At 45.2% G+C, this 15021-nt stretch overlaps 1 pseudogene across 1 annotated transcript in view; it reads left to right on the forward strand.

Annotated features, from left to right (window-relative positions):
• The window catches only part of LOC311104976 (kelch-like protein 4), a 48934-nt pseudogene that overhangs the window by 26136 nt on the left and 7777 nt on the right, over positions 1 to 15021 (forward strand). Inside the window, exons 4-8 of the transcript XR_014615818.1 lie at positions 6957 to 7093; positions 7924 to 8120; positions 12056 to 12268; positions 12533 to 12719; positions 14682 to 14995. The product of XR_014615818.1 is annotated as a kelch-like protein 4 (transcript). The remainder of the gene's footprint in view (positions 1 to 6956; positions 7094 to 7923; positions 8121 to 12055; positions 12269 to 12532; positions 12720 to 14681; positions 14996 to 15021) is intronic.

Raw genomic sequence — 15021 nt, forward strand, 5'->3', positions numbered from 1 at the left:
GATTATCTTTTTGGCCTTCCTGTGACATCGGGTGCTGTTGCCATACCAGGTGGTGCTACAGCCTGACAGGATGCTCTCAATTGTACATCTGTAAAAGTTTGTGAGGATCTTAGGGGCCAAGCCAAATTTCTTCAGCCTCCTGATGTTTGCCTCTTCACTGTCTGTGTGGGTGGACCATTTCAGAATGTCAGTGAGGAACTTTAAGCTTTTCACCTTCTCCACTGCGGTCCTGTCGATGTGAATAGGGGCGTGCTCTCTCTGTTGTCTCCTGAAGTCCACGATCAGCTCCTTTGTTTTGTTGACGTTGAGGGAGAGGGTATTTTTCTGGCACCACTTCGCCAGGTCCCTCACCTCCTCCCTGTAGGCTGTCTAGTCATTGTTGGTAATCAGGCCTGTTGTGTCGTCTGCAAACTTGATGATTGAGTTGGAGGCGTGCTTGGCTATGCAGTCATGGGTGAACAGGGAGTACAGGAGGGGGCTGAGCACACAGCCTTGTGGGGCCCCAGTGTTGAGGATCAGCGAAGTGGAGATGTTGTTTGCCACCTTCACCACCTGGGGGCAGCCCGTCAGGAAGTCCAGGACCCAGTTACAAAGGGCGGGGTTCAGACCCAGGGCCCCGAGCTTAATGATGAGCTTGGAGGGCACTATGGTGTTGAATGCTGAGCTATAGTCAATGAACAGCATTCTTACATAGGTATTCCTCTTGTCCAGATGGGATAGGGCAGTGTGCAGCGCGATGGCGATTGCATCATCTGTTGATCTATTGGGGCGGTATGCAAATACAAAAACATATCAAATCAAATTGTATTTGTCACATGCGCCGAATACCACAGGTGTAGACCTTACAGTGAAATTCTTACTTACAAGCCCTTAACCAACAATGCAGTTTTAAGAAAAATAGAGCGGGGCTATATACAGGTGGTACCGGTACAGGCTATATACAGGTGGTATCAGTGTGCGGGTCACAGGTTAATCGAGGTAATTGAGGTAATATGTACATGTAGGTAGAGGTAATAAACAGAGTACAGTCGTGGTCAAAAGTTTTGAGAATGACACAAGTATTGGTCTTCACTAAAGTTCGCTGCTTCAGTGTTATGAGATATTTTTGTCAGATGTTACTATGGTATACTGAAGTATAATTACAAGCATTCCATAACAATTACATTAAGTTTATGCAAAGAGTCAATATTTGCAGTGTTGACCCTTCTTTTTCAAGACCTCTGCAATCCACCCTGGCATGCTGTCAATTAACTTCTGGGCCACATCCTGACTGATGGTAGCCCATTCTTGCATAATCAATGCTTGGAGTTTGTGGGTTTTTGTTTGTCTACCCGCCTCTTGAGGTTTGACCACCAGTTCTCAATTTGATTAAGGTTTGGGGAGTTTCCTGGCCATGGACCCAAAATGTCTATGTTTTGTTCCCCAAGCCACTTAGTTATCACTTTTGCCTTATGGCAAGGTGCTCCATCATGCTGGAAAAGCCATTGGTCGTCACCAAACTGTTCTTGGATGGTTGGGAGAAGTTGCTCTCGGAGGATGTGTTGGTACCATTCTTTATTCATGGCTGTGTTCTTAGGCAAAGTGGTGAGTGAGCCCACTCCCTTGGCTGAGAAGCAACCCCACACATGAATGGTCTCAGGATGCTTTACTGTTGGCATGACACAGGACTGATGGTAGCGCTCACCTTGTCTTCTCCGGACAAGGTGTTTTCCGGATGCCGCAAACAATCGGAAAGGGGATTCATCAGAGAAAATGACTTTACCCCAGCAGTCCTCAGCAGTCCAATCCCGGAACCTTTTGCAGAATATCAGTCTGTCCCTGATGTTTTTCCTGGAGAGAAGTGGCTTCTTTGCTGCCCTTCTTGACACCAGGCCATCTTCCAAAAGTCTTCCCCTCACTGTGCGTGCAGATGCACTCACACCTGCCTGCTACCATTCCTGAGCAAGCTCTGCACTGGTGGTGCCCCGATCCCGCAGCTGAATCAACTTTAGGAGACTGTCCTGGCACTTGCTGGACTTTCTTGGGCGCCCTGACGCCTTCTTCACAACAATTGAACCTCTCTCCTTGAAGTTCTTGATGATCCGATAAATGGTTAATTGAGGTGCAATCTTACTAACAGCAATATCCTTGCCTGTGAAGCCCTTTTTGTGCAAAGCAATGATGACGGCACATGTTTTCTTGCAGGTAACCATGGTTAACAGAGGAAGAACAATGATTTCAAGCACCACCCTCCTTTTAAAGCTTCCAGTCTGTTATTCTAACTCAATCAGCATGACAGAGTGATCTCCAGCCTTGTCCTCGTCAACACTCTCACCTGTGTTAACGAGAGAATCACTGACATGATGTCAGCTGGTCCTTTTGTGACAGGGCTGAAATGCAGTGGAAATGTTTTTTTGGGATTAAGTTCATTTGCAATTCATCTGATCACTCTTCATGACATTCTGGAGTATATGCAAATTGCCATCATCAAAACTGAGGCAGCAGACTTTGAGAAAATTAGTATTTGTGTCATTCTCCAAAATGTTGACCACGACTGTAGGTAATAAACATGTAGGTAATAAACAGAGAGTAGCAGCAGCGTAAAAAGATGGGGGCCATTTGCAATGCAAATAGCCAGGGTAGCCATTTGATTAGCTGTTCAGGAGTCTTATGGCTTGGGGGTAGAAGCTGTTAAGAAGCCTTTTGGATCTAGACTTGCCGCTCTGGTACCGCTTGCCGTGCGGTAGCAGAGAGAACAGTCTATGACTAGGGTGGCTGGAATCTTTGGCATAACTAGCTTCTCAAAGCACTTCATGATGATAGAAGTGAGTGCTACGGGGTGATAGTCATTTAGTTCAGTTACCTTTGCGTTCTTGGATACAGGAACAATTGTGGACATCTTGAAGCAAGTGGGGACAGCAGACTGGGATAGGGAGAGATTGAATATGTCCGTAAAACACTCCAGCCAGCTGGTCTGAGCATGCTCTGAGGACGCGGGCTAGGGACGCCGTCTGGGCCTGCAGCCTTGCGAGGGTTAACACGCTTAAATGCCTTACTCACGTCGACCATGGAGAAGGAGAGCCCATGGGAGCGGGCTGCGTCGGTGGCACTGTGTTATCCTCAAAGCGGGCGAAGAAGGTGTTTAGCTTGTCCGGGAGCAAGACGTTGGTGTCCGCGGCATAGCTGGTTTTCCCTTTGTAGTCCGTGATTATCTGGAGTCCCTGCCACATACGTCTCATGTCTGAGCCGTTGAATTGCGACTCCACTTTGTATCTGTACTGACATTTTGCCTTTTTGATTGCCTTACGGAGGGAATGATTACACTGTTTGTATTCAACCATATTGCTAGTGACCTTGCCTTGGTTAAATGTGATGGTTGCGCAAATGTTGCCATCTAACCACAGTTTTTGGTTTGGGTAGGTTTTAATAGTCACAGTGGGAAGAACATACCCTATACACTTCCTGGTGAACTCGGTCACCGTGTCCGTCCATACGTCGATGTTATTCTCAGGTGCAACCCGGAACATCTCCAAGTCTGCGTGATCAAAACAATCTTGAAGCATGGATTCTGATTGGTCAGACCAGCGTTGAATAGAATAGCGAATAGTTTCTGCCTATAGAAAGGGAGGAGCAGCGTAGGGTCGTGATCTGATTTGCTGAAGGGAGGGCCTTTTAGCCATCCCGGAAGGGAGAGTAACATTGGTTGAGAGTTTTTGTAGCACGAGTACTGCAGGCGATGTGTTGATAAAACTTTGGTACCGTTTTCTTCAAATGTGCTTTATTAAAATCCCCAGGTACAGTAAATGCGGCCTCAGGATATGTTTCCAGTTTGCACAGAGTCCAGTGTAGTTCCTTGAGGGCTGTCGTGGTATCGGCTTGAGGGGGAATATACACGGCTGATAACTGAAGAAAATTGTCTAGGGATGTAATGCGGTTGGCATTTGATTGTGAGGTATTCTAGGTCGGGTGAACAAAAGGACTTGAGTTCCTGTACGTTATCACAATCACACCATGAGTAGTTAATCACGAAACATACACCACCCGGAAAGTTCTTTATTCCTGTCTGCGCGATGTACTGAGAACCCAGCTGGCTGTATGGACGGGGACAGTATATCCCGAGAGAGCCATGATTCCGTGAAACAGAGTACGTAACAGTCCCTGATGTCTCCTGGAAGGAGATCCTCGCCCTGAGCTCGTGTACTTTATTGTCCAGGGACTGAACATTAGCGAGTAAAATACTCGGAAGCTGTGGATGGTGTGTACGCCTCCTGAGTCGGACTAGAAGTCCACTCAGAATACCTCTTACATTTACATTTACATTTTAGTCATTTAGCAGACGCTCTTATCCAGAGCGACTTACAGGAGCAATTAGGGTTAAGTGCCTTGCTCAAGGGCACATTTACGTCATTTAGCAGACGCTCTTATCCAGAGCGACTCACAAATTGGTGCATTCACCCTATAGCCAGTGGGATAACCACTTTACAAATTTTTTTTTGGGGGGGGGGGGGGGTAGAAGGATTACTTTATCCTATCCCAGGTATTCCTTAAAGAGGTGGGGTTTCAAATGTCTCCGGAAGGTGGTGAGTGACTCCGCTGTCCTGGCATCGTGAGGGAGCTTGTTCCACCATTGGGGTGCCAGAGCAGCGAACAGTTTTGACTGGGCTGAGCGGGAACTATGCTTCCGCAGAGGAAGGGGAGCCAGCAGGCCAGAGGTGGATGAACGCAATGCCCTCGTTTGGGTGTAGGGACTGATCAGAGCCCGAAGGTACAGAGGTGCCGTTCCCCTCACTGCTCCATAGGCAAGCACCATGGTCTTGTAACGGATGCGAGCTTCAACTGGAAGCCAGTGGAGTGTGCGGAGGAGGGGGGTGACGTGAGAGAACTTGGGAAGGTTGAACACCAGACGGGCATCATCTTATAAATCACTGAGCTGATGTGGGCTATATCTGAAAACATGGCACCATAATTGCTCAAACAGGCTGTGCTGCTCGATGATATACCACTGGCGGCATCTTGGAGCAGCCTCTGGGATAAGTTCAATTGCCCAGGGGTGAGTTACCGCCGCTCTGATATCCCAGAGTTATTTCTGGCTGTATGTAATAACACAAAAAACATTCTGGGCTAATTAATAATAATATTAATAATAATAATAATAATAATAATAATAATAATAATAGTGTAAGAAATAACAAAAACTAAAACACTTTAAAAAACGGCAAAGTTGCTTAGAAGCTAGAAGCAGAGCTTCCATGTCTGTTGGCGCCATCTTCTTATAAATCACTGAGCTGATGTGGGCTACATCTGAAAACATGGCACCATAACTGCTCAAACAGGCCGTGCTGCTCGATGATATACCACCTGGTATACTGTCTGTCTGATATACCACCTGGTATACTGTCTGTCTGATATACCACCTGGTATACTGTCTGTCTGATATACCACCTGGTATACTGTCTGTCTGATATACCACCTGGTATACTGTCTGTCTGATATACCACCTGGTATACTGTCTGTCTGATATACCACCTGGTATACCGTCTGTCTGATATACCACCTGGTATACCGTCTGTCTGATATACCACCTGGTATACCGTCTGTCTGATATACCACCTGGTATACCGTCTGTCTGATATACCACCTGGTATACCGTCTGTCTGATATACCACCTGGTATACCGTCTGTCTGATATACCACCTGGTATACCGTCTGTCTGATATACCACCTGGTATACCGTCTGTCTGATATACCACCTGGTATACCGTCTGTCTGATATACCACCTGGTATACTGTCTGTCTGATATACCACCTGGTATACTGTCTGTCTGATATACCACCTGGTATACTGTCTGTCTGATATACCACCTGGTATACTGTCTGTCTGATATAACACCTGGTATACTGTCTGTCTGATATACCACCTGGTATACTGTCTGTCTGATATACCACCTGGTATACTGTCTGTCTGATATACCACCTGGTATACTGTCTGTCTGATATACCACCTGGTATACTGTCTGTCTGATATACCACCTGGTATACTGTCTGTCTGATATACCACATGGTATACTGTCTGTCTGTCATGGTTCTCCCTCACAGCTCCCTCTCAACTCCCTCACAGCTCCCTCTCATCTCCCTCACAGCTCCATCACAGCCCCCTCACATCTCCCTCTCAGCTCCCTCTCATCTCCCTCACAGCTCCCTCTCAGCTCCCTCACAGCTCCCTCACAGCTCCCTCTCAGCTCCCTCACATCTCCCTCACAGCTACCTCACATCTCCCTCTCAGCTCCCTCACAGCTCCCTCTCAGCTCCCTCACAACTCCCTCACATCTCCCTCTCAGCTCCCTCACATCTCCCTCACATCTCCCTCACAGTTCCCTCTCAGCTCCCTCACATCTCCCTCACAGCTCCCTCACAGCTCCCTCTCAGCTCCCTCACATCTCCCTCACATATCCCTCACATATCCCTCACATCTCCCTCTCCGTTCCCTCACAGCTCCCTCTCAGCTCCCTCTCAGCTCCCTCACAGCTCCCTCTCAGTTCCCTCACAGCTCCCTCTCAGCTCCCTCACAGCTCCCTCACATCTCCCTCACATCTCCCTCACAGCTCCCTCTCATCTCCCTCACAGCTCCCTCTCAGTTCCCTCTCAGTTCCCTCTCAGCTCCCTCTCAGCTCCCGCACAGCATGCCATTCTGTAACGGATAATCAATACATATGAAGACATCAACACATGGCTGTTGTTGTGTTGTGTGTGCAGACTGATCCTCAATGCAGTGTCTGTGTGTGTCCCAAATGGCACCCCTAATCCCTCTATAGTTTTTGTGTATAGTGCACTACTTTTGACCAGAGAGTAGTGCACTAAATAGGGAATAGCGTGCCATTTGGGATGGGCCCTCTGATTTATTTGCTGGTTGTTGCTGTGTGCAGGCTGGTCCTCAGTGTGTTTTCTGACCACCACCTTGTTGGTGTTGTCCTATACAGACTGGTTCTCAGTGCGGTATCTGACTACTTTGCTGCCATGTTCACCAGCGATGTGAGAGAGGCCAAACAGGAGGAGATCAAGATGGAGGGGGTGGATCCAGAAGCCTTGAGATCTCTGGTCCACTTTGCATACACTGGTGAGTACTGCTCATCACTCATTTATGTGTCTCAAATGGTACCCTATTATCTATATAGTGCACTACTTTTGACCAGGGCCCATAGGGCTAAATTAGGAATAGGGTGCCATTTGAATGTATCCATACTGTAATTCCCATGGAGCTGGCTGGTGCAAAAAGGGCAGCATCAAATCTACACGTCTGTCAATCTTTTAGGCATGTTCTCCCCTGTGCCCCAGGCCTGGTGATGTTTTGGGGTATTTTCTCTCCTGTGCCTCAGACCTGGAGATGTTTTGGGGTATTTTATCCCCTGTGCCCCATGTCTGGTGATGTTTTGGGGTATTTTCTCCCTTGTGCCCCAGGCCTGGTGATGTTTTGGGGTATTTTCTCCCTTGTGCCCCAGGCCTGGTGATGTTTTGGGGTATTTTCTCCCTTGTGCCCCAGGCCTGGTGATGTTTTGGGGTATTTTCTCCCTTGTGCCCTAGGTCTGGTGATGTTTTGGGGTATTTTATCTCCTGTGCCCCAGGCCTGGTGATGTTTTGGGGTATTTTCTCCCTTGTGCCCTAGGCCTGGTGATGTTTTGGGGTATTTTATCTCCTGTGCCCCAGGCCTGGTGATGTTTTGGGGTATTTTATCTCCTGTGCCCCAGGTCTGGTGATGTTTTGGGGTATTTTATCTCCTGTGCCCCAGGTCTGGTGATGTTTTGGGGTATTTAATCCCCTGTGCCCCAGGTCTGGTAATGTTCTGGGGTATTTTATCCCCTGTGCCCCAGGTCTGGTGATGTTTTTGCAGCTCATATTGAGCTCTGCTTCCATTGTTCTCTGTAACAACATATCTTGTTAATGTTCCAGGTGTCCTTGAATTGAAGGAGGAGACCATAGAGAGTTTATTGGCTGCAGCCTGCCTTCTACAGCTCTCACAGGTCATTGACGTTTGCTGTAACTTCCTTATGAAACAACTCCATCCATCTAACTGCCTGGGGATACACTCCTTCGCTGATGCCCAGGGATGCATGGATTTGCTCAAAGTGGCCCACAACTACACTATGGTAGGAATCTAACCTAAACTCCAAAGAATCACAAGCAAATATTTTGGGGGTCTGTTGCTATTTGCATTTTTTTTCCCTTTTGGAGGTTGCATTAGGTCTGCATCGCATTGTTAGGGTTGGATGACAATTGAATGCTTAGCTAAAGTGCAAATATCATTTTATACTCTAGGATTTTATGAAAAAATAAATAATGTGTAGACATATTTTTGGGTCAAGGTTAGCTAGTTTGTGGCTATCAATGTTGAGACATGTCGACTAAAATTGTATCAATGTTGAGACATGTCGACTAACATTTTGAGAAGTAGGTTGCTATAATATTTATTTCATACATTTTCTACGGGATCAAGAAGATCCAGTGCACATATTTGCTAGATAATGTCTATCCCTGGCCGTCCCCGGCTGCAGGAGTAAACAACTCATGGAGATAGCTGTTCTATCTGTTATCTCCTGAAGCACATCTGCTAGGCTTTGTTTAAATAGAGCCCTGTCCAGAACAGTGAGGTTCATCTAATCACAACACTAGCACGACCGCTTCCTGTTCAATCCCTCCAATAATGAACATGGAGGAAGCGTCCCAAACGGCACCTTATTCGCTACGTAGTGCACTACTTTTGACCAGAGCCAATAGTGCACTTTGTAGGGAATAGGGTGCCATTTGGGACACAGTCGGAAAGTCACAGAGCTTCCTGGACCACTGTCCTCTGGGTTCTGAATCAACAGCTTCTTTATTTTGATAAGGATGTTTTTGTCGGTAGTTTTACGCTGGATGGATGTTCTATGTTTTGTTGCATCCTGTTCCTTTGTGAGAGTCGTTTTTTTTTTTCTTCCTCTAAATGCTCTAAAACGCGCTGTGTCGTAAACCTTGCCCAGCTATCTTTGAACAAGGCCCTGTTGTTAAAGCCCTCATGTTAGATTTCAGCAGGCTATTCCCAGAATTAGCCTACTTTAAAAAGGACCGGTTCAGATTAGTGCCCCTTTATTCATGATAGTATTTCTGTTTCAACTTAACAAACTTAACCGAAGCATCTCATGCACATTTTGAATTATGATGGGGGTTTTTCTCCCAAAACCACTTCATCATCTTATGTAATTGCCTTTCTTCCATAGATCAACACGTATCTTTTATATTTTTGCTGTTGTTTCTCAAACACTTAATTAACGCAGGTTTGTCTTCTCGTATAATAATAATAATACTAATACTAATACTAATAATAATACTACTACTACTACTACTAATAATAATAATGATAATAATAATAATAATAATAATAATAACAATAATAATAATAATAATAATAATAATAATAATAATAATAATAATAATAATAATAATAATGATAATAATGGGTGTGTCTGAAAGGGCACCCGATTCACTATATAGTACACTGCTTTTGACTAGGGCCCACTGCAATGCAGCTAGCAGAATTCATGTATTCAATTTGTTGTCAGCATTCTGGCTGATGGTAATTGCAAATAATACATCTATACCAATGTCAAACAACAGTGTGTAGGATGTAGATCGCTCCTTCTGAATTACCAGAACAGATCAATGAAGGGGACTCATTTCATTAGGCTTGTCGCTGCTAAAGCCCAGACTCATGATAGATTCTGTGAAGCCAACTATAATTTGTAACAGATTAATCATCAATAGCATGCTTGTTTTTTTTTATAATTGTTAAGGCACTCACATCAAAGCTAAATGTGTCAACATTTATTCTTGGTGATGCAGTAAATATCAGCTCAGGGTCTTGTTCCTAGACAACAGGTTTTGTCCTACTCCTTTATAAATACCAGCTCAGGGTCTTGTTCCTAGACAACAGGTTTTGTCCTACTCCTTTATAAATACCAGCTCAGTGTCTTGTTCCTAGACAACAGGTTTTGTCCTACTCCTTTATAAATACCAGCTCAGGGTCTTGTTCCTAGACAACAAGTTGTGTCCTACTCCTTTATAAATACCAGCTCAGTGACTTGTTCCTGGACAACAAGTTGTGTCCTACTCCTTTATAAATACCAGCTCAGGGTCTTGTTCCTAGACAACAGGTGTTGTTCTACTCCTTTATAAATACCAGCTCAGTGACTTGTTCCTAGACAACAAGTTGTGTCCTACTCCTTTATAAATACCAGCTCAGTGTCTTGTTCCTAGACAACAGGTTTTGTCCTACTCCTTTATAAATACCAGCTCAGGGTCTTGTTCCTAGGCAACAGGTTTTGTTCTACTCCTTTATAAATACCAGCTCAGGGTCTTGTTCCTAGAAAACAGGTGTTGTTCTACTCCTTTATAAATACCAGCTCAGGGTCTTGTTCCTAGACAACAGGTTTTGTTCTACTCCTTTGTAAATACCAGCTCAGGGTCTTGTTCCTAGACAACAGGTTGTGTCCTACTCCTTTATAAATACCAGCTCAGGGTCTTGTTCCTAGACAACAGGTTTTGTCCTACTCCTTTATAAATACCAGCTCAGTGTCTTGTTCCTAGCAACAGGTTTTGTTCTACTCCTTTATAAATACCAGCTCAGGGTCTTGTTCCTAGACAACAGGTTTTGTCCTACTCCTATATAAATACCAGCTCAGGGTCTTGTACTGGTAAAGCTGGTATTTACTAGCATAGAGATCTGACAACATGATTAATCTGTGGTAAATGTGGGAGACACGTTCCAGTTGAATGCATTCAGGTGTACAACTGACTCACTGACTGACTGACTGACTGACTGACTGACTGACTGACTGACTGACTCACTGACTGACTGACTGACTGACTGACTGACTGACTGACTGACTCACTGACTGACTGACTCACTGACTGACTCACTGACTGACTGACTGACTGACTGACTGACTGACTGACTCACTGACTGACTGACTCACTGACTGACTCACTGACTGACTGACTGACTGACTGACTGACTGACTCACTGACTGACTGACTGACTGACTGACTGACTGACTGACTGACTGACTGACTGACTGACTGACTGACTGACTGACTGACTGACTGACTGACTCACTGACTGACTCACTGACTGACTGACTGACTGACTGACTGACTGACTCACTGACTGACTGACTGACTGACTGACTGACTGACTCACTGACTGACTGACTGACTGACTGACTGACTGACTGACTGACTGACTGACTCACTGACTGACTGACTGACTGACTGACTGACTGACTGACTGACTCACTGACTGACTGACTGACTGACTGACTGACTGACTCACTGACTGACTGACTGACTGACTGACTGACTGACTCACTGACTGACTGACTGACTGACTGACTGACTGACTGACTGACTGACTCACTGACTCACTGACTGACTGACTGACTGACTGACTGACTGACTGACTGTATCCCTCTTCCATTTCTATTCTCTCCCCTCTGTGGCTGAGCTGTCATGTTGGCCCATGTTAGCAGCGTTGATGGTCAAATGTGTTGCTCATTAGGTTTAAATAAGTTTACTGCCCGATTTATCGACTGATTCCTTCCTATGCGAGTCAAATTCTGAGAGTCCATCAACCAAGATACAAATGTGGCATTCGGTCCGTATTGACTGTACCTCCTGAGACTGACAGCTCAGGCCGTTTCGTAATCCTGTTCTCCGAGAATGTATGATTCTACTCGGTACATAGAGAATTAATTTGTTGTTGTAAACAACACATTTAATCCACCTACCAGCAATACGTTTACACTAGATCTATAGACCTAATGTACTCATTTACCCAATAAATTATGAACTCCTACATGCAATAAGTAATGTCTTCTTTCATTTATTAATTGTATTTTCTATCCAGGCAGCACCTGACAATTTGATGTAAGCATTTTGCAACCCAACCTCCAGATGAAACGAGCCCAGGGTTTTGGTGACCCTCATCTGTAAGGTTGCAGTATTTTCCCTTTTCCCTTAAGTCCTCCTCCGTGTTACATCTCTGTTTCAGGACCACTTCCTAGAGGTGATTCAGAACCAGGAGTTTCTCCTGCTTCCTACGGCTGAGATCGTCAAACTCTTGGCCAGCGATGACATAAACGTACCCGATGAGGAGACCATCTTCCAGGCTCTGGTGATGTGGGTGCGGTTCGATGTTCAGCATCGCCAGCAGGACCTTGGGTTGCTCCTGGCCTACATCCGTCTGCCTCTTCTGCCCCCACAGGTGGGCAGTCAGTAGGTTATCAATGGGTTCATCACAAATGGCACCCTATTCCCTATATAGTGCATCACTTTTCACCAGAGGACAAATGGGCACTTACTGGTTCCTGGTTGAAATTACATTATACAATGTAATAATTCACTCTATCTGTTTTTTTAAATGTGTTGTGTTGTTTCATGCATATTTTTATGCTGTGCTCAAATTGCCCTTCGGGGATAATAAATATTTACTGAACTGAACTGAAATGAACTCCCCTTTTAATTATAGCTCCTAGCTGACCTGGAGAACAACAAGATGTTCTCAGACGACCTGGAATGCCAGAAGCTTCTAATGGAAGCCATGAAGTACCATCTACTGCCGGAGCGTCGGCCCATGTTCCAGAGCCCCAGGACCAAACCCAGGAAGTCTACTGTAGGAGCGCTCTACGCTGTGGGAGGCATGGACGCTACCAAGGGTTAGGCCTACTCTGCATTCCCTACTCCCTACATAGTGCACTAGATCCATAGGGCTCTGGTCAAAAGAAGTGCCCTATATAGGGTTCTGTGTCCCAAATGGCACCCTACTCCCTATATAGTGCACTACTTTTGACCAGAGCCCGATATAGGGAATAGGGTGCCCTTTCAGGTCGCATCCATAGTCTTGATTTGAGTTCGCCCAGTGTGAGACATAAAGATCAGTAAATCCATTATGTCTATTGGACCCTGATGGCTTGCCACTATTAATAAAAGCCCACAGGTTTTGATCAATGAGCCCATTTACCAAGATGGATGCCCCGCTAATGTGTGATGTCACCGTCGATCTCGCCGACCACGGGCCCGCTTTTATCGTTACGGACTTCAGGTCTATTAGGATACTAATGTAATGGATCTCAATCCACGCGACTGAGGTTACCCTTTCATTCCATGGACAAATACTACTGATTGATCTGACACCAAATGGATCCTATACAGTTTAGACATACAGTGGGGGAAAAAAGTATTTATTCAGCCACCAATTGTGCAAGTTCTCCCACTTAAAAAGATGAGAGAGGCCTGTAATTTTCATAATAGGTACACGTCAACTATGACAGACAAAATCAGAAAAAAAAATCATGAAAATCACATTGTAGGATTTTTAATGAATTTATTTGCAAATTATGGTGGAAAATAAGTATTTGGTCAATAACAAAAGTTTCTCAATACATTGTTATATACCCTTTGTTGGCAATGACACAGGTCAAACGTTTTCTGTAAGTCTTCACAAGGTTTTCACACACTGTTGCTGGTATTCTGGCCCATTCCTCCATGCAGATCTCCTCTAGAGCAGTGATGTTTTGGGGCTGTCGCTGGGCAACACGGACTTTCAACTCCCTCCAAAGATTTTCTATGGGGTTGAGATCTGGAGACTGGCTAGGCCACTCCAGGACCTTGAAATGCTTCTTACGAAGCCACTCCTTCATTGCCCGGGCGGTGTGTTTGGAATCATTGTCATGCTGAAAGACCCAGCCACGTTTCATCTTCAATGCCCTTGCTGATGGAAGGAGGTTTTCACTCAAAATCTCACGATACATGGCCCCATTCATTCTTTCCTTTACACGGATCAGTCGTCCTGGTCCCTTTGCAGAAAAACAGCCCCAAAGCATGATGTTTCCACCCCCATGCTTCACAGTAGGTATGGTGTTCTTTGGATGCAACTCAGCATTCTTTGTCCTCCAAACACGACGAGTTGAGTTTTTACCAAAAAGTTCTATTTTATAATAATTGCTCCCACAGTTGATTTCTTCAAACCAAGCTGCTTACCTATTGCAGATTCAGTCTTCCCAGCCTGGTGCAGGTCTACAATTTTGTTTCTGGTGTCCTTTGACAGCTCTTTGGTCTTGGCCATAGTGAAGTTTGGAGTGTGACTGTTTGAGGTTGTGGACAGGTGTCTTTTATACTGATAACAAGTTCAAACAGGTACCATTAATACAGGTAACGAGTGGAGGACAGAGGAGCCTTTTAAAGAAGAAGTTACAGGTCTGTGAGAGCCAGAAATCTTGCTTGTTTGTAGGTGACCAAATACTTATTTTCCACCCTAATTTGCAAATAAATTCATTAAAAATCCTACAATGTGATTTTCTGGATTTCTTTCCCTAAATTTGTCTGTCATAGTTGACGTGTACCTATGATGAAAATTACAGGCCTCTCTCATCTTTTTAAGTGGGAGAACTTGCACAATTGGTGGCTGACTAAATACTTTTTTTCCCCACTGTACATTCAATTGGACACATTGCTAAGTGCGTTTGAGGAACGCACTATATATGAACATTTAGATGTTTAATCAAACACTGTGATAGACATAGAGTGGTCCCAGGAATCAGAACAGAATACGATTCAATGCTAAACCTCTAAAAACAGTCAACTGAAGTCATCGCCATCATCCTTGTCTGTTCCCATAGGATCTACGACCATAGAGAAGTATGACCTGCGGACTAACACGTGGATCCAGGTGGGGGTGATGAACGGCCGGAGGCTGCAGTTCGGGGTTGCGGTGATCGACAATAAGCTGTACGTGGTGGGGGGCCGAGACGGGCTGAAGACATCCAACATGGTGGAGTGCTACAACCCTTTCAACAATGTCTGGTCCACCATGCCTCCCATGTCTACACACAGACACGGACTCGGTGGGTTTACGGTTTACAAAAAAAAATGAATACAGTTACATTTCACACCTGTACTATTGTAGCACAAGCACAGCAAATACAGTATGGGAGTGTTGTACTGTCTCTCCCCGAAGCC

Source organism: Coregonus lavaretus (assembly GCF_964263955.1).
Source record: "Coregonus lavaretus genome assembly, chromosome: 29".
Lineage (NCBI taxonomy): Eukaryota > Metazoa > Chordata > Actinopteri > Salmoniformes > Salmonidae > Coregonus > Coregonus lavaretus.